Consider the following 25,712-nt stretch of genomic DNA (forward strand, 5'->3'; position numbering starts at 1 on the left):
CTGTCTGCAGAGTGGCAGCGGGACTCCCCACCCCCACCAATTGCCCCTCGGCCCTGTCACAATAGGCCCCACCCCCTTGGCCCTGCCCGATGCCTGATGGGCAGTGCCAAGGTGCCCCCTGGGCATGGGCACTTTGCCCCTTGGGCAGTGCCAGGGGGTACAGGCTTGCACTGCCAGGGCGCCCATGCCCAGGGGTCACCAACCTCCGCCGCCCGACCCCCTGGGGGGCCCCGATTGCCCCCCCTTCATTCCGGCAGGGTCTCCCGCCAGTTCTCCGAACGTGGGGAGCTACTCTAAATCCTGCCGGAATGAAGTACTCCTGGTGGGGTGGGAGATTCAACCGGGCCCGGCAAGTTCCCAGTAATCGCATGCTAAACATATTTAAACTACATTAAAAAAAGATTCAAATCACTTACCAGCATGGTGTGGACTCTGACTGTTCTCCGGCTCTGGGAGATCCGCATGCGTTCCCGGCGCATGTGCAAATCCTGGAAAAAGGCCGACGGCGCGCATTTCCCATCCCGACCTGCCAGAAAAGTTGCTGGTCGGGATGGGAGAATCGCCCCTTTGTTTCTTGTGCGCTATATGGAGTGGCACACCTTACAGCACCAGGACCCGGGTTCAAATCCGACCTCGGTTAGCTGTCTGTGTGGAGTTTGCACATTCTCCCCATGTCTGCGTGGGTTTCCTCCGAGTGCTCCGGTCTTCTCTCGCACTCCAAAGATGTGCGGGTTAGATTGATTGGCAATGCTAAATTGACCTAGTGTCTGGGGGATTATCAGGGTAAATATATGGGGTTACGGGAATAGGGCCTGGGTGGGATTCTGGTCGGTGTGGACACGATGGGCCGATTGGCCTTCTTCTGCACTATAGGGATTCTATGGATTCTATACAGACAAAGCACGCCATGCATAGAGAAGGAAAGGAGAGGGTTTGTTGTTAGAGAGTTTGTAATGGTTAGAGTACAGTTCTAAAAATATAGAACGAGAGTAAAAGATAGAATTAGAGGGTATGCTGGGGACATCTCGCAAGAAGTCGCCATGGTCCAGCGCCAATAAGTTTTTGACTGTGGAACATTGAACTAAAGCTGCTTAAATTGCTATTAGTTGTAGTCTACATGTTAACTAACAGAAAGCAAAGAGAGGGGGTAAATGGGTGTTTTTCTGGTTGGCGATCAGTGACTAGTGGTGTGCCTCAGGGATCAGTGTTGGGACCACAATTGTTTACGATTTACATCGATGATTTGGAGTTGGAGACCAAGTGTAGTGTGTCAAAATTCACAGATGACACGAAGATGGGTGGCAGAGCAAAGTGTGCAGAGGACGCTGAAAGTCTGCAAAGGGATATAAATAGTCTAAGTGAGTGGGTGAGGGTCTGGCAGATGGAGTACAATGTTGGTAAATGTGAGGTCATCCATTTTGGTTGGAATAACAGCAAAATGGACTATTATTTAAATAGTAAAAAATTGCAGCATGCTGCTGTGCAGAGGGATCTGGGTGTCTTTGTGCAGGAATCACAAAAAGTTGGTTTGCAGGTGCAGCAGGTAATTAAGAAGACAAATGGAATTTTGTCCTTCATTGCTAGAGGGATGGAGTTTAAAAACAGCGAGGTTATGTTGCAGCTGTGTAAGATGCTGGTGAGGCCACACCTGGAGTACTGTGTACAGTTTTGGTCTCTTTACTTGAGAAAGGATATACTGGCACTGGAGGGGGTGCAGAGGAGATTCACTAGGTTGATTCCGGAGTTGAGCGGGTTGGCTTATGAGCAGGGACTGAGTAGACTGGGACTATACTCATTGGAATTCAGAAGAATGAGAGGAGATCTCATAGAAACATATACGATTATGAAGGGAATAGATAAGATAGAAGCAGGGAAGTTGTTTCCACTGGCGGGTGAAACTAGAACTAGGGGGCATAGCCTCAAAATATGGGGGAGCAGATTTAGGACTGAGTTGAGGAGGAACTTCTTCACACAAAAGATTGTGAATCTGTGGAATTCCCTGCCCAGTGAAGCAGTAGCATTACCTCATTGAATGTTTTTAAGGCAAGAATAGATAGATTTTTGAACAGTAAAGGAATTAAGGGTTATGGTTAGTGGGTGGGTAAGTGGAGCTGAGTCCACGAAAAGATCAGCCATGATCTTATTGAATGGTGGAGCAGGCTCGAGGGGCCAGATGGCCTACTCCTGCTCCTAGTTCTTATGTTCTTATGTGTTATTTGGAGATGGAACAGAGAGTTTGAGTTGATCTACCTTGTTGATGGTAGTGAAATAAGAAGCATGCTGGAGACAGACAATATAATTATAGATTCTCAGGATTGCTTCTGTAGTGGGCCAACCGACTGTAAGTTAACAGTGTGAATTGTAAATTATGTTGGTGGAAAAATAGAATGCCAAAAATATAAATGAATGGACTTAAGTTAGAAAGGAGAGAATGAGAACTCAGTAATAGAGTTGGCATTTTTAGAATCCGTATCGCAGGTGGTGCATTTAAGAAGTGAATACTTTGGAGGAAACACAGAACACAAGAACAAAAGAAATAGGAGCAGGAGTAAACCATACAGCCTGTCGAGCTTGCTCGACCATCCAATATGATCATGGCTGATTTTGGGTTTCAGTTTCACCTTCCTGCCCAGTCATATAGTTCTTGATTCCCTGTGACACCAAAATCTGACCAGCCCAGCCTTAAATGTATTCAAACCTCTGCAGTAGAGATTTCACAACTCTTTAAGTGAAGTCGTTTCTACTCATCTCAGCCCTAATGTGTCAGCGTGGCTGAGTGGTCTAAGGTGCTGGATTAGGGCTCCACTCTCTTTGGAGGTGTGGGTTCAAATCCCACCGCTGACAGAATGGATTTGAGTTTAACAGATGGTGTACTGGTTAGCACCACAGCGCCAGGGACCTGGGTTCGATTCCCAGCTTGGATCACTGCCTGTGTGGGTCATAGTTTGAGGATAAGTATAATTTTAGGACTGCGGTGAGGAGAAATTTCTTCACCCAGAGAGTGGTGAATCTGTGTAATTCACTACCACAGGAAGTATGTGAGGACAAAACATTGTCTGATTTTAAGAAGAAATTAGATATATCTCTTGGGGCTGAAGGGATCAAAATATATAGGAGGAAGGTGAGGTCAGGATATTTAATTTGATGATCCGCCATGATCAAGATGAATGGTGGAGATGGTCAAAGAGCCGAGTGGCCTCCTCCTGCTTATGTTTTCTATTTTTCTATGTTTCTCTGAGGTCCTTATATGAGGAGTCTGGGCCCATAGTCATGCGCTCTACCCCAGGGACAGCTCAAAGAAGCATACCAACCTCACCCTTCTGACCTGGAAGGTCGTTGTACAAGAGGTCGGCATGGCTGGACCCTACCCATGAAGTGCTATCCAGTGCAGGAATCGGATAAATGATCTTATCCACTCCGCCAAGCACACATGGTGTGAGGTCTTCTCTGTGAACATGTGGTGGATGAGATCACTGGGCAATCACAGGCGTGCCCTGCCTCTCACTCACATGCGAAAAGGAGACTTGTGGATGATAGACACTCAGGGTGGTGAGTCAGCTCAGCTGTCTGGGATTCTGTTCCCCATGGCTGGAAGGCCTGATGGGATTCCAGTGGGCAACTATTTCAATGAGCATTCATGAGATGCGAATGGATTTCATGGCATCGATGGATGGACCTGCCATTGGGAAAATGGCAACGTGTTTTTACTCTGGCGAATTATTGACTTGTTGGCTCCTGCTAGATTCTCGTTCCCGACCGCTACCAAACCCTCTTGCGGGCATGATGGGCGAATTCCATCAAATCTCTCAATGTCTACCCTATCGAGCCCCTTCAAATCTTACACGTTTCAATGAGGTAAACTCTCAATCTTCTAAACTCCAGAAAATAGGGGCACAATTTACTCAGTGTCCCATTTTAGGACAATACCCAGCTAGAATAATGTAATAAGAGTGTTCACATCTTATTCTTAAGCTTCAGACTATTGTGTTTAATGCCATCATAGCACTGCGAAAAAGAAATGTATTCAGATAATGTGGAAAATAAAAAAGAAATGTAACAAGATTCATCTCAGGATAAGCAATGAAGAAAGATTTAAAATACCAAGCTCCATGTGTAGAAAAAAGTTATTATGGAGTGTTCAATAATATAGATGTCGGATGTCTGGAACATTGCTTCAGATTAGGGTAGGAATATGGGATCAAATGGTAACAATCTGAATTGCCAAAAAGTAAATTTCAAACAGAAATGAAGGATAATATGATGAAGCTCCTGTCCCAGTGTGTAGCTTGCTGGATGATTCACAGTGCTTTACATTTTGTAGTGAAACATTGCTCAAATTCTTCTGAAACCACAGTGCATTCCAAAGCAAACCTGGTTATACTGTAGAATACCGGGCATACACTCAATCTCACAAGTTCAGAGAGGACCCCTTTCTCACAGGAATATTTACCGATATAAAACGTGCATTTTAGAATTTGGCTTTGGAATTTGTTCTGGTTTTCCCCATGGTCAGTGTAAACATTTGCTCAATACTGTAAATAAAAGCAAATTACTGCAGATGCTGGAAATCTGAAATAAAAACAGAAAACGCTGGATAAACGCTGCAGGTCGGGCAAGACAGGAACACAGTTAACATTTTGAGCCCATTTGACCCTTTTACAGAACTGAAAAAGGGATAGAAATGTGATGAATTATATACTTGGAGACAGGGTTGGGGAAGAATGCGAAGTCAGTGATAGGTCAGGGTTAAGGAGAGGTTGACTGGGATGTCATGGATTTGAGACAAAGGGGCTGTTAATGCGATCATAGAATCCCTGCAGTGCAGAAGGAGGCCATTCAGCCAATCGAGTCTACAACAACTGTCCAACAGGGCAATTTACCCCAGGCCCTATCTACATATCCCCACGTATTTATACCACTAATCACCCTAACCTACACATCTTGGGACGCTAAGGGACAATTTAGCAAAGCCAATCTACCTAACCTGCACATTTTTGGCCTGTGGGAGGAAACCAGAGCACCCGGAGGAAACCCATGCAGACAAAGAACAAAGAAAATTACAGCACAGGAACAGGCCCTTCGGCCCTCCAAGCCTGCACTGACCATGCTGCCTGACTTAACTAAAACCCCCTACTCTTCCGGGGACCATATCCCTCTATTCCCATTTTATTCATGTACTTGTCAAGACGCCCCTTAAAAGCCACTATCGTATCCGCTTCCACTACCTTTTCCGATAACAAGTTCCAGGCACCCACTACTCTCTGTGCAAAAATCTGCCTCGTACATCTCCTTTAAACCTTGCCCCTCACACCTTAAATCTATGCCTCCTTGTAATTGACTCTTCCACCCTGGGAAAAAGCTTCTGACTATCCACTCTGCCCATGCCTCTCATAATCTTGTAAACTTCTATCAGGTCTCCCCTCAACCTCCGTCGCTCCAGTGAGAACAAACCAAGTTTCTCCAACCTCTCCTCATAGCTAATGCCAGGCAACATCCTGGTAAATCTTTTCTGTACCCTCTCCAAAGCCTCCACATCCTTCTGGTAGTGTGGCGACCAGAATTGAACACTATATTCCAAGTGCGGCCTAATTAAGGTTCTATAAAGCTACAACATGACTTGCCAATTTTTAAACTCAATACCCCAGCCGATGAAGGCAAGTATGCCGTATGTCTTCTTGACAACCTTCTCCACCTGCATTGACACTTTCAGTGACCTGTGTACCTGTACACCCAGATCCCTTTGACTATCAACACTCTTAAGGATTCTGCCATTTACTGTATATTTCCTATCTGTATTAGACCTTCCAAAATGCATTACCTCACATTTGTCCGGATTAAACTCCATCTGCCACCTCTCCGCCCAAGTCTCCAACTGATCTATATCCTGCTGTATCCTCTGATGGTCCTCATCGCTATCCGCAAATCCACCAACCTTTGTGTTGTCCGCAAACTTACTAATAAATCCAGTTACATTTTCCTCCAAATCATTTATATATATTACAAACAGCAAAGGTCCCAGCACTGAGGAACACCATTTGTCACAGCCCTCCATTCAGAAACGCACTCTTCCGCTGCTACCCTCTGTCTTCTTTGACCGAGCCAGTTTTGTATCTACCTTGCCAGCTCACCTCTGATCCCATGCGACTTCACCTTCTGCACCAGTCTGCCATGAGGGACCTTGTCAAAGACCTTACTGAAGTCCATGTAGATAACATCCACTGCCCTACCCTTATCAATCATCTTTGTCACTTCCTCGAAAAACTCGATCAAGTTCGTGAGACACGACCTCCCCTTCACAAAACCATGTTGCCTCTCACTAATACGTCCACTTATTTCCAAGTGGGAATAAAGCCTGTTTCGAAGAATCCTGTCCAATAATTTCCCTACCACTGATGTAAGGCTTACCGGCCTGTAATTACCTGGATTATTCTTGCTAACCTTCTTAAACAAAGGAACGACATTGGCTATTCTCCAATCCTCTGGGACCTACCCTGTAGCCAGTGAGGATACAAAGATTTCTCTTAAGGCCCGAGCAATTTCCTCCCTTGCCTCTCTCAGTATTCTGGGGAGAATGTGCAGACTCCACACAGACAGTCATCCAAAGCTGGAATCGAGCTCGGGTCCCTGGAGCCTTGAGGCAGCAGTGCTAACCGCTGTGCTACCGTGCCCCCCTTGAACCTGAAGGGTGTTAATAGTGGCAAAGGTAGGTGAGCTCCTCACTGTCCAAGGGCCAAACACTCCTTTCAGGTGAAGCAGCGTTTCACTTGCACCTCCTCGAATTTAGTCGACTGTATTTGCTGCTCCCAATGCAGTCTTTTCTACATTGGGAAAGTTAAACACAGACTGGGTAACTGCTTTGCAGAACACCTTCACTCTGTCCACAAGCATGACCCCAAACTTCCGGTCGCTTGCCATTTCAACTCAGCATCTTGCTCTCATGCACACATATCCGTCCTCAGTCTGCTGTAATGTTCCACTGATGCCCAACACAAACTGGAAGAACAACACCTCCTCTTCCGATTCGGCACGTTGCAGCCTTCTGGACTCAACACAGAGTTTAGACTTTGAACTTTTCCCTCCACTTTGGCTCCCTATTTTGGTTTTCTGTTAGTTGGTTCCTCTGCTTGTTCCAATCAAAATGTGGAGATGCTGGCGTTGGACTGGGGTGGGCACAGTAAGAAGTCTCACAACACCAGGTTAAAGTCCAACAGGTTTATTTGGTAGCACAATCAAACCCACCCCTCCTCCACACGGCCACCTGTTCCTTGTTGTTCAATGTTGCTCCCGCTGAGCACTGACCTCGATTCTCCTGTTAACACATTCTGCTATCCGACCTTTGCCACTATTAACACTCTTCTGTCCCTAATGGCACCATTAACCCCTTTGTCTCATGTCCGTGACATCTTTGTGAATCTTGCTTTAACTCTGACCTATTACTGACTTTCCATTCTGCCCCAACCCCGTCTCCAAGTCTATAATTCATCACATTTCTATCCCTTTGACCTGTGGAAGGGTCATATGCTGGGGCCTTGAGAGAAAACATTACCTGCCAGACCTGCAGAGTTTTTCCAGCATTTTCTGTTTTTATTTGTTTAATACTATGATCGGTTGCATTTGATTGGTTCTTTTATTTCTTGCTGCTGCTTTCCTTCTATACTTATGTATTGAGACTTTTGTTTGAAAATGTCTTACTTACAATAATCTTGTCGACAAAGGCTTCCAACTGACAATAAAACCTTTATCTGGTGACTGTGTTCCTCAAAGTCAAAGGCCCTTAAACAAACCCAGGGCTGACATGAACTGGGAGAGTTTTAGCAATGTTTCATAGAACAGAAACATAGAAATATAGAAGAGCAGGAGGAGGCCATTTGGCCCTTCGAGCCTGTTCCGCCATTCATTATGATCATGGCTGATTGTCCAACTCAAAAGCCTAATCGTGCTTTTTCTCCATAACCTTTGATCCCATTCACCCCAAGTGCTATATCCAGCCGTCTCTTGAATACATTCAATGTTTTGGCAGGGAGACTGAATAGATTGCTCCCAGGAAACTGAACTAACGTTATTTTCTCGGCACGTGGATAGGAGATTTTCTTAAGTGGGGGCTGCGAGCAGGGAAGGCAGCTCCGGCAGTCCCAATGTTATCCTTGGATTCAGCCTACCTCCTGTGGGATATAAAGCCCCTGCCTACTTCAGCAGCACCGCTCCTGGTGACACTGCGGAGGCTGACAAGCCGCTTGCTCTCCGGTCTGGCTGCTCTTGGGTGGGGGTCTGGGTCACTTAGAATCATAGATTCCCTACAGTACAGAAGGAGGCCATTTGGCCCATTGAGTTTGCACTGACCACAGTCCCACCCAGGCCCTATCCCCGTAACTCCACATATTTACCATGCTAATCCCCTGACACTAGGGTCAATTTAGCATGGCCAATCAACCTAACTCACACATCTTTGAACTGTGGGAGGAAACCGGCGCACCCAGAGGAAACCCATGCAGACACGGGGAGAATGTGCAAACTCCACACAGACAGTGACCCGGGTCCCTGGCGCTGTGAGGCAGCAGGTCTAACCACCATGCCACTGTGCCACCATCGCTAAGATTATCAACCCAGAAACTCAGCTGATGTTCTGGGGGACCCAGGTTCGAATCCTGCCATGGCAGGTGGTGGAATTAGAATTCAATTTTAAAAAAATCTGGAATTAAGAATCTACTGATGACCATGGAACCACTGTTGATTGTCGGAAAAACCCATCTGGTCCACTAATGTCCTTTAGGGAAGAAAATCTGCCAACCTTACCTGGTCTGGCCTACATGTGACTCCAGAGCCACAGCAATGCGGTTGACTCTCAACTGCCCTCCAAGGGCAACTAGGGATGGGCAATAAATGCTGTCCAGCCAGCGACGCCCACATCCCACGAATGAATAAAGAAAAACATCCACTCCCTCCACCACCGATGCTCAGTAGCAGTACTTAATTGGCTGCTGCCCAATAAATGGGGAGGGAAGCCCCACACCCCCTCTGTGCATGTTGCTGACACACATTTGCTCATGATGCCAGGTCTTCGAGAGAATTAGTAACACCCTGTCTAATATCTCAGGAAGTCCTGAGTTTGAGTTTGTGTGAAAGGTTATCGACCGGAAACACTGCAACTCTGTCTTTCTCTCTCTCTCTGCAGGTTCTGCCAGACCTGCTCAGTGTTTCCAGCGCTTGCTGCTTTCAATTCAGATTCTCAACGTCAGCAGTATTTTGCTTTTCTTGTGAAATCCGATCGATTCAGTGCTGATGAACATAACAAAGTGGAATCTATGCATCAACTTTGCAGGAACATTGGTTTACCTCCTTGGCTAACTGTCTGCTATTACCACATGATATTACATTCACTGAGAACTCTTGCTTACTTTGCTGTGGTAACAAAGCATTTGAGATGACGACATCGTCATAACTGCTTCAGTTAAATTGAAATATGCTACGGAAGAGAGCAAAGATACTATGAGAAGATAATCAAAAGAAGTATTTCATTTCATATGAGATATTACTACCACTGCACTTAGTTGCTGCATTGTTCAAGACATTTTTGGTAGGAGGGTGTGGGTCTTTGGATTTCCATTTTCCCGACTTTTCCATTGACGGGACAGACTCATCCAGATGTGATGGCCCACTGAACACATTTGGAGTGGCTGTGGGTATCTTCATCATTAGCAATGGACCCCATGAAGTCTCACATTATCAGGTCAAACACGAGCAAGAAGATCTCCTGCTGGTGACCACCTATTGCCCTCCCTCAGCTGATGAATCACTACTCCATCATGTTGAACACCGCTTGGAAAAGGCCCTGACAGTTACTTGGCCACAGTACATACTTTAGCTGGGGAGCTTCAATGTCCATCACCAAGAATGGCTTTGTCACACTACAACTGTGTGAGCTGGCTGTGCCCTGAAGGACATGCCTCTGAGAATGGGCCTGAGTGGTAGATGGTAAAATAAAACAAACAGAAGGCAAGAAACATAGAAACATAGAAGATAGGGGCAGGAGGAGGCCATTTGGCCCTTCGCGCCTGCTCCGCCATTCATTACGATCATGGCTGATTGTCCAACTTAACAGCCTAATTCTGCTTTTTCCCCATAACCTTTGATCCCATTCGCCCCAAATGCTATATCCAGCCGCCTCTTGAATACATTCAATGTTTTGGCATCAACCAAGTCTTGTGGTAATGAATTCCACAGACTCACCGCTCTTTGGGTGAAGAAATGTCTCCTCATCTCTGTCCTAAATAGTCTTGTAAGAAGTCTCACAACACCAGGTTAAAGTCCAACAGGTTTATTTGGTAGCAAATACCATAAGCTTTCGGAGCACAGCTCCTTCGTCAGATGGAGTGGATATCTGTTCTCCAACAGTGCACAGACACAGAAATCAAGTTACAGAATACTAATTAGAATGCAAATCTCTACAGCCAGCCAGGTCTTAAAGGTACAGACAATGTGGGTGGAGGGAGCATTCAACACAGGTTAAAGAGATGTGTATTGTCTCCAGACAGAACAGCTAGTGAGATTCTGCAAGATCAGGGGGAAAGCTGTGGGGGTTAATGATAATGTGACATAAATCCAACATCCCGGTTTAGGCCGTCCTCATGTGTGCGGAACTTGGCTATCAGTTTCTGCTCAGCGACTCTGCGCTGTCGTGTGTCGTGAAGGCCGCCTTGGAGAACGCTTACCTGAAGATCCAAGGCTGAATGCCCGTGACTGCTGAAGTGCTCCCCCACAGGAAGAGAACAGTTTTGCCTGGTGATTGTCGAGCACCGCTCGATTGAATGAACACCGCTCGACAATCACCAGGCAAAACTGTTCTCTTCCTGTGGGGGAGCACTTCAGCAGTCACGGGCATTCAGCCTTGGATCTTCAGGTAAGCGTTCTCCAAGGCGGCCTTCACGACACACGACAGCGCAGAGTCGCTGAGCAGAAACTGATAGCCAAGTTCCGCACACATGAGGACGGCCTAAACCGGGATGTTGGATTTATGTCACATTATCATTAACCCCCACAGCTTTCCCCCTGATCTTGCAGAATCTCACTAGCTGTTCTGTCTGGAGACAATACACATCTCTTTAACCTGTGTTGAATGCTCCCTCCACCCACATTGTCTGTACCTTTAAGACCTGGCTGGCTGTAGAGATTTGCATTCTAATTAGTATTCTGTAACTTGATTTCTGTGTCTGTGCACTGTTGGAGAACACATATCCACTCCATCTGACGAAGGAGCTGTGCTCCGAAAGCTTATGGTATTTGCGACCAAATAAACCTGTTGGACTTTAACCTGGTGTTGTGAGACTTCTTACTGTGCTTACCCCAGTCCAACGCCGGCATCTCCACATCATGACTAAATAGTCTACCCTGAATCCTCAGACCGTGACCTCTGGTTCTGGACTCCCCCACCATCGGGAACATCCTACCTGCATCTACCCTGTCTAGTCCTGTTAGAATTTTATAAGTCTCTATGAGATCCCCTCTCATTCGTCTGAACTCCAGCGAAAACAATCTTAAATGAATTTTGTTGGACTGACACCCATTTCAAATCATAGGCTAAAACTCTGGAATATGTTGTACAGGGCCACTCTTAAACACCAAAGCCACTTTCTGCAGGTCAGTGCTACATTGGACGTGGATTCAAACCAAACATTGTTCCCATTTGATTTACAGCAAACTTTAAAAAGAAGCATATATTTTAATAGATTCCAAGCAATGAGAGTTTGTTATCTGCAAATGCATTACTAAATACATTACTATAATTACAGTGCATTGAAAGGAGAGCATCGAATACAAATACAAGATTTTACTTCACCTTGTCCTCACCATTCTACTTATCACAGATACATCTGTCCATAACAGCATTGATGTCATTGAATAGCAGAGCAAACTTGATGGGCCAAATGGCCTACTTCTACTCCTGTGTCTTGTGGTCTTATGGTGTTGGTGGGGAAAGCCACAGTTTTCGCACCTTGATACAAAAGATGGGTAGCTAGTCTTGCTGGGCACTGATGATTAAACTCAGTTAGATAGAGAAACCTACAAAGGAAGAATAAAAATCATAGCTGTGTGCCAAACAGAGGGATAGAGGGTTTTGTGTTAACTACCAAACAGAATGCTGGTAAGAATGGATTCCCAGTTTGAATTGATGGGACTTGTAGAGATTTAAAGACCAAGGAGTCAACAAAGAGTGCCTAACTACTGGAAGTCAGTTTGATGATATTTAGGAGGGTAAGTGAAGGACATTCAAAAGGGGACACTGGAAGATGAGCCCCAGTGTGACAGGGAAAAGAAAGCATGTTGAATAACTTGAGGAATTTGGGACTCTCCATACAAGACTGCTTATTTGCTGAGGGTGTGCTGTAATGTATAAAGATTGCATGGGGCTTACGGTTGTATTGATTAGTTCATAAGGAAAGTACATTTTCTATAGTTTAGAGTATTAGTTGCCTCCGAAGTAATGATTAGTCAATGTTGATTTTAGTTTGTTTGTTACAGTAAAAGTTTTAAAAACATTGAATCTTGTCATAAGATTCTTTCCTCTGGTCGCTGGGAAATTCACTACGTTAAAAATGATTGGTCTCTGTGGGAATTGCTACAAGGCTCTGCCCCTTTTTTTTGGAAGTAAGATTTTTCAACTGTCAACTGACAGGAAATTTTGTGACTCGAACTGAGACAGAGAAAAGTGTTTTCAATGCAAGGCTACACTCCAAGTTGAAGGTGAGAAACCAACAAATCACCCTCAGGGGAATGTGAAGAGAGAGACATTTCCTATAATCCAGACATCCATTGAAACTTGTAAGTGTATGAGGAGGAGACATTAAAAATGCATGGTACTGGGTACTGAAACAATGGCTGCCATGTACAGATCCCCCAAACTTCTTGGAGGTGCAGAATAGGTGAACTATTCAAGGCATGGATGCCAACCACCAGAGAGAGAGAGAGAGATTGAAAATGACACAGTGTCCAGAAAGTCTTCAACAGATGAAACAAACTGAAGGCTCCCTCTTTCTTTGGGAGTAAGAGTGCCACTCATTTTGAGAAGCCAGCTCTGCTGGAATCCTACTCGCGAACTGAGATCTCGTAATAATTACAGTATCTTCAACATCCGCCCATATCCAAAAACAGCAGTGAAAGTAAATCGGCTGGAGTGTTTAAAATCTATGTTTCAAGAACAATCAAAGAACACTTAACCATATATTCCTTTATCATTTTTAAAATTAGACTCTCATTCTCTTATTTCTGATATGGATGTGTGTGTTGGTATGTGTGTGAATGTGTATGAGTGTGTATATGTGTGTGTGAGTGTGTGTGTCTATGTGTGCGTGGATAAGTGTATGTATACACATACACTTACAAGTGTGTGTATGCATGTCTATGTATGTGTGTTTGTGTATGTGTATATGTATGTGTGTGTATATGTTTGTGTATGTGTGTATATAGGTGTGCATATGTATTTGTGTGTGTATATATGCGTGTGTGTATGTGTGTGTGTATGTGTGTGTGTGAGTGTGTGAGTATGCGTATGTGTATGTATGTCTTAATGATTATATGAGGATTGAATGCTTGATGCCCGCTTTTATTATTTTTTCTTGGGTTTAGCAGTTAATAAAGTTGTTCTCTCTTTGACTTTAAAAAAAACGTTGTTTGATTGGTTCCTTATTGCTCACACTTTAAATAGATAAATACGTTCTGATCTGGAAAAAAGTATATCCTCGTAAGAACCTTTGTTGTGACCAACTGAGGAGATTGAATTGAGGGGGGAGTTCACCCCTTCCCACCCCGCCATAGCTAAAACTCAATGGTACTGAGGAGTAGGGAATACCTGATGAAGGAGCAGTGCTGCGAAAGCTCGTGATTCCAAATAAACCTGTTGGAATTTAACCTGGTGTTGTGAGACTTCTAACTGTGGTTCAGAATAGGTAAGGATTCTACTAAATTGGTACCGTAAGAACAATAAGAAACTTTTCCACAATCCGGGCTGACATTCTTTCTCCACCCACACAACCAAAAACTAGATGAACAGGTATTTCTTCTCAATGTTATTTGTGGGACATTTCTATATGCACAAAATCGCTGACATGTTTGCCTTCAAAACAACGGTGGTTTAGTTTCAATGGAATTCATTGTCATTGAAGTGTTTTGGAATGTTTCTGAGCAATGTCAGGAGATACTACATAACTGAAGAGTGATTTTTCTTTCCTCATTACGTAACTCCTTATTAAAATACAATATTGGCATCATGTTAAAATACACCAGAAACCTGTTCATATCATTGGCAGTACACTGTGGCAGGACTGTTTGATCACTTGAGTAGAGTTTGATGCTCAATAATGCTGCTGACAACAAAAGTTCAATCCCTGTATTGGCTGAGGTAACTCTTAAGGCCCAGCCTCTTCTACTTACTCCTTCGTGATATCATAGCATCATGGATAATAGTGATGCTACATAGAGATTGTGAGAGAGAGATGAAATGGCAAAATGTGTCTCTCTTGCTGGTCTAATCATCTTCTTTGCACTTGCATGACCAAGGGGGCCACGCAGTAACGGCATGATGACATTAAACAAAACGCCTGCTGCCCAGGGTCTCTCTTGGTAGAACCTCTGTTTATGTATCTTTTTAACTTCCTGGTTATATCACAGCTTGGTATGGCTCCTGCTCTGACCAGGACTGTAAGAAACTACAAAGAGTTGTGAACGGAGCCCAGTCCATCACGCAAACCAGCCTCCCATCCATTGACTCCGTCCACACTTCCCGGTGCCTCAGAAAAGCAGCCAGCATAATCACAGACCCCTTGCATCCCTGACATACTGCCTTCCACCTTCTTCCTTCGGGAAAAAGATACAAAAGTCTGAGCTCACATACCAACCGACTCAAGAACAGCTTCTTCCCTGCTGCCGTCAGGCTTTTGAATGGACCTACCTCGCATTTAGTTGACCTTTCTCTACACCCTAGCTATGACTGGAACACTACATTCTGCACCCTCTCCTTTCCTTCTCTATGAACGGTATGCTTTGTCTGCATAGCGCGCAAGAAACAATACTTTTCACTGCATGTTACTACAATAATAAATCAAATCCAATCAAATCAGACTCGGCATAATTGGTTAAATCTGGGAGACGCACAGTACAATGATGGGTGTTCATAAGGTTATTGTTCAAGGTGAGGTTTACAGGACCTGACGGAGGATCACTTTGAGTAAAACAAACACAAGAGGCGCGTTAATAAGTACTTTGTGAAGCCGAGGGTGGGACTGGTGAATCACTGGAGATGCCTGAGAAAAATATCTCCAACTACTGAATGGATTCTGTTAACCAACTTGTGACTAACTGCAGATTAATTCTTGCAGCTTGGGATGCGTGACCTTTCCCCGCACTATCCCTCACGTTGAGCAAAGTGGTTCTGTTTGTTCCTGGAGACAGCTGTTGTGAATGGAAAGCATTTGAAGGGAGAAGGTTCAGAGTTTGGCTAGAGGTCAAGCTGTGTGTTTCATAGACAAGGACCACCATCTGATTCTGGAATCTCTGAGTTAAATAATGAATATTAGATGCTAAGACCATAAGACTGTAAATTATGGGAGCAGAATTAGGCCATTCGGCCCATCGAGTCTGCACTGCCATTCAATCATGGCTGATATGTTTCTCAACCCCATTCACTCGCCTTTTCCCCCATAACCTTTGATCCCCTTACCAATCAAGAACCGATTGATCTCTGTCCTAAATACACTCAATGACCTGGCCTCCACAGCCTTCTGTGGCAATGAATTCCATAGATTTAACCACCCCCTGGCTGAAGAAATTCCTCTTCATCTCAGTTCTAAAGGGTGGTCCCTTTACTCTGAGGCTGTGCCCTCAGATCCTAGTCTCTCCTGCTAATGCTACATGAAGTGCTTCGAAAGGTTAGCCATGGCACAAATCAATTCTAGCGCCCCGGACTACCTGGATCCACTACCGTTTGCCTACTGCCGCAACAGGTCTACAGCAGACGCCATTTCCTTGGCCATGCACTCAACCCTGGAACACCGAGATAACAAGGACACCTATGTCAGACTCCTATTTATTGACTGAAGCTCAGCCTTCAACACTATTATTCCCACGAAACTCATCTCCAAACTCCGTGGCCTGAGCTTGGGCCTCGGCTCCTCCCTCTGCGACTGGAGCCTGAACTTCCTAACTCACAGACCACAATCAGTAAGGATAGACAACAACACCTCCTTCATGATCATCCTCAACACCGGTGTCCCACAAGGCTGTGTTCTCAGCCCCCTACTATACTCCTTATACACCTATGACTGTGCGGCCAAATTCCCCTCCAATTCAATTTTCAAGTTTGCTGACGACATCACTGTTGTGGGTCGGTCTCAAACAATGACGAGACAGAGTACAGGAATGAGATAGAGAGTCTGGTGAACTGGTGCAGCAACAATAATCTCTCCCTCAATGTCAACAAAATGAGGGAGATTGTCATCAACTTCAGGAAGTGTAAAGGAGAATATGCCCCTGTCTACATCAATGAGGATGAAGTAGTAAGGGTCGAGAGCTTCACGTTTTTAGGTGGCCAGATGTCCTGGTCCCCCATGCCGACACTATAGTTAAGAAAGTCCACCAATGCCTCTACTTTCTCAGAAGACTGAGGAAATTTGTCAAGTCAGCTACGACTCTCACCAACTTTTACAGATGCACCATAGAAAGCATTCTTTCTGGTTGTATCACAGCTTGGTATGGCTCCTGCTCTGCCCAAGACCGCAAGGAACTACAAAAGGTCGTGAACGTAGTCCAATCCATCACTCAAACCAGCCTCCCATCCATTGACTCTGTCTACACTTCCCGCTGCCTCGGCAAAGCAGCCAGCATAATTAAGGACCCACACATCCCGGACATTCTCTCTTCCACCTTCTTCCTTTGGGAAAAAGATACAAAAGTCTGAGGTCACGTACCAACCGACTCAAGAACAGTTTCTTCCCTGCTGCTGTCAGACTTTTGAATGAACCTACCTTGCATTAAGTTGACCTTTCTCTACACCCTAGCTATGACTGTAACACTACATTCTGCACTCTCTCGTTTCCTTCTCTATGAACGGTATGCTTTGTCTGTATAGCGCGCAAAAAACAATACTTTTCACTGTGTGTTAATACATGTGACAATAAATCAAATCAAATCAAATAATGGAAACATCTTTCCTATGTGCACTCTATCCAGGCTATGTGTAAGGATACATATTAATTGAAAACAATATTATTTAGAGAAGGAATAATGCATATGGAGAATGCATTAACAATGTATAAGACCCCTGCCTTACTTGGATGACAAAGTCACAGACATAGTCAGAATGGTTCAGGGCCAAAGTGGGTAAGTCACCTCATTGTTGCCCGTTTAGGGGTCGCTTCCTCCCTAAACATTGCAAACACTCAGGGGAGGCAGTGGCATCGTGATGTTGTCACTGGACGAGTAATCCAGAGATCCAGAGCAATGCTCTGTGGTCCCAAGTTCAAATCCCACCTCTGCAGATGGTGAAATTTAAATTCAAATAAAATCTGAATTAGAAGTCTAACTGTGACCATGAAATCATAGTCAATTATCGTAAAAATCCATCAGGTTCACTCATGTCCTTCAGAGAAGGAAATCTGCCATCTTTACCTGGCCTGGCCTACACATGTGACTCACAACATCCAGACTCATAACTTGCCCTTCAAGGGCAATTAGGGATGTGTGGTGAACCATCGTTGGTTCCCACTGGATAGTGCTGAGCCAGGGGCTGGCCAGTACTACAAGGATGTACATATGTTACTGTTGGGTTGTGCTATTGTTGCTGTTGGGGTTAGGGTGGGGTTGTTACACCTTTGTACTGTAGTGTTGTGGCACATCCCAGTCGGGCTCCGCCTCCTGGGAGAGGTATAAGAGTCCCTGCTCTGGCCGAGACCCCTTCAGTCTGGGATAGTGTATATAAGTTCTGGTAGCTTCATTACAGTAAATAAAAGCCTTTCATTTACTGAGCTTCAGGCCTCGTGTTTGAGTAGCGCATCAGGATGGACGATAAATGCTGGTGACGTCCACAGCCCATGAACAAATTAGCACAACATTGTTCATAGCCAAAATCAAAAATAAATTTAAAGTCGTCCTGTTCTTAAACTGAGCTCGTTCTCGGCTTTAATTTCCTGGCCGTTCATGCCCTACCACTGCTGCAAGCAAGGACCGAGGATTTGACACCCAGAAAATCCCACCCCTAGTAAATGATTGTGGCACCTGATTGCTCCTGTTTAAAGTCTAACTGATAATACTGTGATAAGACTGGGTGGCATGGTGGCCCAATGGTTAGCACTGCTGCCTCACAGCGCCAGGGACCTGGATTCAATTCCAGCCTCGGGTCACTGTCTGTGTGGAATTTGCACATTCTCCCTGCGTGGGTTTCCTCCGGGCGTTCCAGTTTCCTCCCACAGTCCAAAGATGTGTGGGATAGGTGCATTGGCCATGCTAAATTGCCCCTTAGTGTCAGGGGGACTAGCAGGATAAATATATGGGGTTATGGGGATAGGGTCTGGGTGGGATTATTGTTGGTGCAGACTCGAAGGGCAGAATGGCCTCCTTCTGCACTGTAAGCTTCTATGAGTCAATGACTATGTGATTGGTGCAAAGAAATCTGAAAGCAAGTATAGGCACAGAGACATTGGGGGTTAAATTAGTCAACAGCAGTGCAATACAAGTTGTTTTACACTATGACTGCTTTGTTTTTCCAGTAGAGAATGCTCCAAGTTCACTGCCAGCCTGTTCTGTGTTACTGACCATTCTCATGCACATCTGGCCAGTTGCCCATGTTCTATGCTTTGTAAACTTGAGGCAACCCTAATATGCGCTGCCCTGACTTGCACCAAAACCCATTCACCCACTAAAGCTGTGCATGCTGACCTACGCCAGCTTTTGGTTAAGCAATACCTCGCTTTTAAAATGATCATTCTTGATTTCAAATCTCACCATGGCCTCGCCCCTCCCTATCTCTGTAATCTCCTCTAGGCTGGCAACTACCCGAGATATCGGCACTCCTCTAACTCCAGCTCATTGATCATCCTTGTTATTCATCCTTCCACCACCGGTGGCAGTGCAGCTGCCTATGTCCCAACTTCCGGAATTCCTTTCCTAAACTTCTTTGCCCTCCATGTCTCACTCTTCCTCCCATCCATTGATTCTGTCTACACTTCCCGCTACCTCAGCAAAGCAGCCAGCATAATTAAGGACCCCACGCACCCCGGACATTCTCTCTTCCACCTTCTTCCGTCGGGAAAAAGATAGAAAAATCTGAGGTCACGTACAAACCGACTCAAGAACAGCTTCTTCCCTGCTGCCATCAGACTTTTGAATGGTCTATCAGGTTAAGTATATTTATTAGTGTCACAAGTAGGCTTACATTAACACTACAATGAAGTTACTGTGAAAATCCCCTAGTTGCCACACTCCGGCATCTGTACAGGTACACTGAGAGAGAATTCAGCATGGCCAACACCTAACCAGCACATCTTTCGGGCTGTGGGAGGAAACCAGTGCACCCAGAAGAAACCCATGCTGACACGGGGGGAACGTGCAGACTCCGCACAGATAGTGAGCCAAGCTGGGAATTGAACCTAGGTCCCTGGCACTGTTCACGAGGGGTCATGGGTTCAAGGTGAAGGGGGGGAGGTTTAACACAGATATCAGAAGGACGCATTTTACGCAGAGGGGGTGGGGGCCTGGAATGCGCTGCCGGGCAAGGTGGTGGAGGCGGACACACTGGGAACATTTAAGACTTATCTAGATAGCCACATGAACGGAGTGGGAATGGAGGGATACAAAAGAATGGTCTAGTTTGGACCAGGGAGCGGCACGGGCTTGGAGGGCCGAAGGGCCTGTTCCTGTGCTGTATTGTTCTTTGTTCTTTGTTCTGTGAGGCAGCAGTGCTAACCACTGTGCTACAGTGCCGCCAATGGCACACATGAAGCTGATCTTTCTCTACACCCGAGCAGTAACTGCAACACTACATTCTGCACTCTCTCCTTTCCTTCTCCCCTATGTACTCTATGAATGGTATGTTTTGTCTGTACAGCGTGCAAGAAACAATACTTTTCACTGTATCCCCATACATGTGACAATAATAAATCAAATCAAATAAGACACTCTTTAAACGCAATCTCTTTGACCATGCTTTTGGTCACCTGTTCTAATATCTCTGTGGGTGGCTCACTCCCTTGTTTTATTACTAATGCCCCTATGAAGTGGCTGTGGATGTTTTGTGACATTAAAAATACAATTGCAAGTTGTTTTGGAATTAATATTAATCAATTTGCTTTCCCCACCCTCACCATACGTCTTTATTCCCGAGTTGCTGCAAGGTGAATTGAAATGGCTTTTCCTCGATCGGGGCTGCTTTCTGTCGACAATGTCTGCCGTGGAAACCATTTACCAGGATCACAGATGCAGGATAATGGCATTGGTACACACCAACTGCCATGGTGTGGTCGCTGCGAGCTCGAATGACAAATCGTGCATGGCAGTGAGTGAGGGTTGAGCACGGGTGAGAACTGATGCGGACAAAGCAGTCGATCAGCCAGCTTGATAATTGCTTGAGTTTTCGGTTTATTGCTGCAGTCAGGAATTACAGATGGGAAGGAGTTGGCAGAGATAATTCTACATCATCTGCATCAGAGCAGCGACACCTGCTTATTGGTTAGGAGTGCCTTAGGAGTACAGCATTTGCCCTATCTCTGAATCACACTCCTTTTTAGTGTGGCTTTTGAGAGGGTGTGGTGAACCATAGATGGTTACCACTATGGGTACTTGTACATATGTTATTCTTGTTGCTGTTGGGGTTAGGGTTGGGGTGTTCCACCTGTTAGCATTGTTCTGTGGTACACTCCGTTTGGCCCCGCCTTATTACAGGGGTATAAAGGTCACTGCTACTTCCTAGTAGCCCTTAGTCTGGGATAGTATTGTTAAGCAGTATGCTCTATTCTTGTTGTGAATAAAAGCCTTTATTCCTGGGTACGACCTTGTCTCCCGTGTGGATCAATTGCGCATCAGAGGGAAACAGGACAAATGTGTTATTTACAATCAGCATGTATGATAAAAGAGTGGGAGTATACCTGAATTAATCATGTGACAGTCACTTGATGACTTTCAGCTTAGAAATGTTCTCAAGCTAATGTTAATATATGATGATGTGATTGGGTAGTTTTATACAGCACAATGTCCACAATGCATCCCTGACTTAATAAGAAGCCTCACAACACCAGGTTAAAGTCCAACAGGTTTATTTGGTAGTACGAGCTTTTGGAGTGCTGCTCCTTCATCAGGTGACTCACTCACCTGATGAAGGGGCAGCGCTCCGTAAGCTCGTGATTCCAAATAAACCTGTTGGACTTTAACCTGATGTTGTGAGGCTTCTTAATGTGCTTACCCCAGTCCAACGCCGGCATCTCCACATTATCTCTGACTTGTATATTAATGGAAATATTGGGCCAGATTTTACCATCCCTCCCGCCACGGGAACTGGAACAGGCGAGGGGCGGCCCGTACAAAGTCTGTTGACCTCAGGCAGGATTTTCTGGTTTCGGGGCAAGCGAGGCTGGGAAATCCCACCCATCAGCCTGGAAACCCAGAGTTTTGATAGAATCCTATAGTAGAATCCCTACAGTGCAGAAAAAAGCCATTTGGCCTATCGAGCCTGCACCAACAACAATCCCACCCAGGCCCTCTCCCCGTAGCCCCACATATTTAGCCTGCTAATCTCCCTAACACTAAGGGGCAATTTACCATGGCCAATTCACGTAACGTCCATATCTTTGGACACTAAGAGGCAATTTGCCATTGCCAATCCACCTAACCTACACATCTTTGGACACTAAGAGGCAATTTACCACGGCCAATCCACCTAACCTGCACATCTTTGGAGTATGAGAAGAAACCGGAGCATCCGGAGGAAACCCACGCAGACACGGGGAGAACGTGAAGACTCCATTCAGACAGTGATCTCAGGCCGGAATTGAATTCAGGCCCCTGGCGCTGTGAGTCAGCAGTGCTAACCACTGTGGTCACCCTGCTGCTCTAACATTGCAAAGATACAGGATTCACTTTCCTTGCCTCCATTCTGACCTTGCCTTTGTTTTCAGTGACCGGGCTAAGTGAAAGTAGGAGGCAGCTCACATCTGTTCCAGTTTCCAGCTAACTCTGAGAAGTGAGTTTGGGACCAGCACAGCTTGAGAGCTTATCGTCCTCTCAGTGTCTCAGCAAGGAGTGGTGTGTGACAATGGGGGGAAAGAGAAAGATGTTTTAAAAACTGGAACAAATTTAATAATGATTAACTTGTTTTGATTTCAAATGCAGACACACACCCATAGACATATGCCGTAGGCATCCTTATTTGTTACCTCTCCAGTCTGGGTAAACTTCCACTTGACATAGATAAAATTGCATCAAGGTCAAGCTGCTCCTCCAGATGTCCTGGAGACCCACAAAATTCTCAAATAAACTCCAAATTTGGTCAAAATAAATAAACTTGCCTAATTAGCTCCAATCCCATCTCTGGGTCTGTCTCGATTTATTATATCCATGAGCCAACTAAGTTGAAACAGCACACAAGTTATCTTGTCATTGCGCACACACACCAAGTTTTCAATCTTTCGCATTTTGGATTATACATGAATATAATGGATATTATGTATATTTTGAAAGCATCCTCTCATTTACTACCTCTTCAAATGAGATGTTCAGCAATGTGCAAGGAAACATATCTATAAAGAATTGAAAAGGATATTATTTAGAAAAGGAAAGATGTATAGGGGGAGGCGATGGTATAGTAGGAGTTTTTTAAAATTCATTAATGGGACATAGGCGTCGCTGGCTGGCCAGTATTTACTGCCCATCCCTGGACTGTCACTGGGCTAGTAATTCAGAGACCCAGTAGAAAGCTCTGAGGATCTAAGTTCGAATCCCACCACGGCAGTTGGTGAAATTTGAATCTCAATGAAAATCTGGAATTAAAATTCTAATGATGACCATGAAACTATTGTTGATTGTTGTAAAAACCCATCACTAATTCTCTTTAGGGAAGGAAATCTGCCATCCTTACCTGGTCTGACCTACATGTGACTCCAGAGCTACAGCAATGTGGTTGACTCTTAAATGTAACTCAGTTCAGGGCAATTAGGGATGGGCATCAAAGGCTGGCCTTGCCCAGCAATGCCCACATCCAATGAAAGAATAAAGATGTAGAGAATCCACAAACAACAGATAAGACTTGTCTCATATGAATCCATACTAACAATTGGATGAATCTCACAAATGGTTTTGCACGCAATGGGGTTTTTCCTCTCCCTGGGATGAATCTTTAAAAAATGTTACTCTTGGGAAGAAAGATGCCAATGTACAAATGGGATTTCAATTTGAACTCATGAGTTGAGTAGATCGAAGTAATTCAGGACTTACCCAGTACCACTTTGCAGCTAATATATGAGCACGTTGACAGCCTTTCACTGCTGGACTCAGTCTTATGTTATCACTTTCGTGTTATTTTTACCATGGAAATTTTCTACAATTTTACAGACAGCACCTGAAATGTGGATCGATCGATGCTGCTTTTTTCCTTCATTATGAAAATGGAGACTAATTGGTCAATAAATAAAGGCATCATTTCACTCGGATATTATCATAGAATCCCTACAGTGCAGAAGGAGGCTATTTGGCCCATCAAGTTTGCACGGCCAACAATCCCACCCAGGCCCCATCCCCGTAACCCCACATATTTACCCTGCTAATCTCCCTAACACTAAGGGGCAATTTACCGTGACCAATCAACCTAACCGGCACATCTTTGGACTGTGGGAGGAAACTGGAGCACCCGGAGGAAACCCACGCAGACAGCGTGCAGACTCTGGACAGATAATGACCCCAGGCTAGAATCGAACCGGGTTCCTGGTGCTGTGAGGCAGCAGTGCTAACCACTGTGCCACTGTGCCGCCAATGTATTTTTTATTGGGGAGGAGATGGTCGGGTGGAGTGCAGAAAACCTGTTAAAACCAAGTTTTGACTCAACAATCACCGCAGGTGCATCAACAAATTCATGATTGGACGGCATTTATGGAAGCATGATTTCTATGTAGATGTCTCAGTGAATCTGGAGTGCGAGAGCGTTCATTTTCCTCAAGTTAAAACCGGCTAAGTGCAAACTGAAGTAACGTTCGGCGCTCTGACCAACTGAGGCACGATTTACTTTAGCAGGCGTGACTAACAGCACAAAGTTATCGTGGAGTTAGATTTTTTTGGACAGGTCCCAAAGCAATAACATTGCAATTGTACACTTTGTTCTACTGTACTTGGCTTTGTGGTATTTTATTCTGGCAACAGCTAATTTGTGTTATTTATATAGTATTTGAAATTAAGCATTCAGTTAAGCAAGGTCATGCCTGAGTAGAGAATAAACATGTTCCGGATGGAGGTCACCAAAGCAAAAACAGCAAGACTGGATAGATCAAGGAAAGAGCCTAAAGTTCATGTCACACTAAGTATGTGCATAGATCTGCATATTCCCAGCACAGACACCAACTTTATCCAAGTCTTTGAGGCTCAACAAAGCAAAGACAGTTCTCTTCAGCAGAAAGATAGGGCTTCGTGGCGACAGTTTCATCGTAAAATCCTTTGAAAAATGACCAGCCTTTGACTTGACATGCAATATTTATGACTCTCCACAATGTCATTACACGTCTACAACATGCCTCGCCCCACAAAATTAATTGCCTTTGTTGGTCCACTTAACTACTTGGAATAACACTTCCCCACTCAAGCAGATCAGACAGTGCTGTGGGTTTCCTGTGAAACTCACACTGCCGTCCCACATAAGAACATAAGAAATAGGAGCAGGAGTAGGCCATCTAGCCCCTCGAGCCTGCCCCGCCATTCAATAAGATCATGGCTGATCTGATAGCGGTTTAGTTCCACTTACCCGCCCACTCCCCATAACCCTTAATTCCCTTATTGATCAGAAATCTATCTACCTGTGACTTAAACATATTTTACGAGGTAGCCTCCACTGCTTCAATGGGCAGAGAATTCCAGAGATTCACTACCCTCTGAGAGAAGTTCCTCCTCAACTCTGTCCTAAACTGACTCCCCCTTATTTTGAGGCTGTGTCCTCTAGTTCTTGTTTCCTTTCTAAGTGGAAAGAATCTCTCTGCTTCTACCCTGTCTCACCTCTTCATTATCTTATATGTCTCTATAAGATCTCCCCTCAACCTTCTAAACTCCAACGAGTACAGGCCCAATCTACTCAATCTCTCCTCATAAGCTAACCCCTCATCTCCAGTATCAACCTGGTGAACCTTCTCTGTACTCCCTCCAAGGCCAATACATCCTTCCGCAAATAAGGGGACCAAAATTGCACACAGTATTCCAGTTGCGGCCTCACCAGTACCTTGTACAATTGCAGCAAGACCTCCCTGCTTTTATACTCCATCCCCTTCGCGATAAAGGCCAACATTCCATTTGCCTTCTTGATCACCTGCTGCACCTGCAAACTGAGTTTTTGCGATTCATGCACAAGGACCCCCAGGTCCCTCTGCACAGTAACATGTTGTAATTTTTCACCATTTAAATAATAGTCCATTTTACTATTATTCCTTCCAAAGTGGATAACCTCACACTTGTCAACGTTATACTCCATCTGCCAGATCCTCGCC

General features: G+C 44.9%; 1 protein-coding gene and 1 non-coding gene across 3 annotated transcripts in view; one reads left to right on the plus strand and one right to left on the minus strand.

Annotated features, from left to right (window-relative positions):
* Nucleotides 1-25,712, minus strand: part of LOC144492405 (uncharacterized) — a 202,283-nt gene that overhangs the window by 77,696 nt on the left and 98,875 nt on the right. Inside the window, exon 7 of one of the 2 annotated variants that reach the window (XM_078210412.1) lies at nucleotides 11,845-12,057. The exons of the other annotated variant lie outside the window; for it this stretch is intronic. The gene's annotated coding sequence lies outside the window, so the exon portion shown is untranslated. The remainder of the gene's footprint in view (nucleotides 1-11,844; nucleotides 12,058-25,712) is intronic. 2 annotated transcript variants of the gene reach the window in all.
* trnap-agg (transfer RNA proline (anticodon AGG)) lies at nucleotides 2,763-2,844 on the plus strand. Its single transcript has one exon. It is a non-coding gene; the product is annotated as a tRNA-Pro (tRNA).

The sequence above is a fragment of the Mustelus asterias genome, chromosome 4 (assembly GCF_964213995.1).
Source record: "Mustelus asterias chromosome 4, sMusAst1.hap1.1, whole genome shotgun sequence".
NCBI lineage: Eukaryota > Metazoa > Chordata > Chondrichthyes > Carcharhiniformes > Triakidae > Mustelus > Mustelus asterias.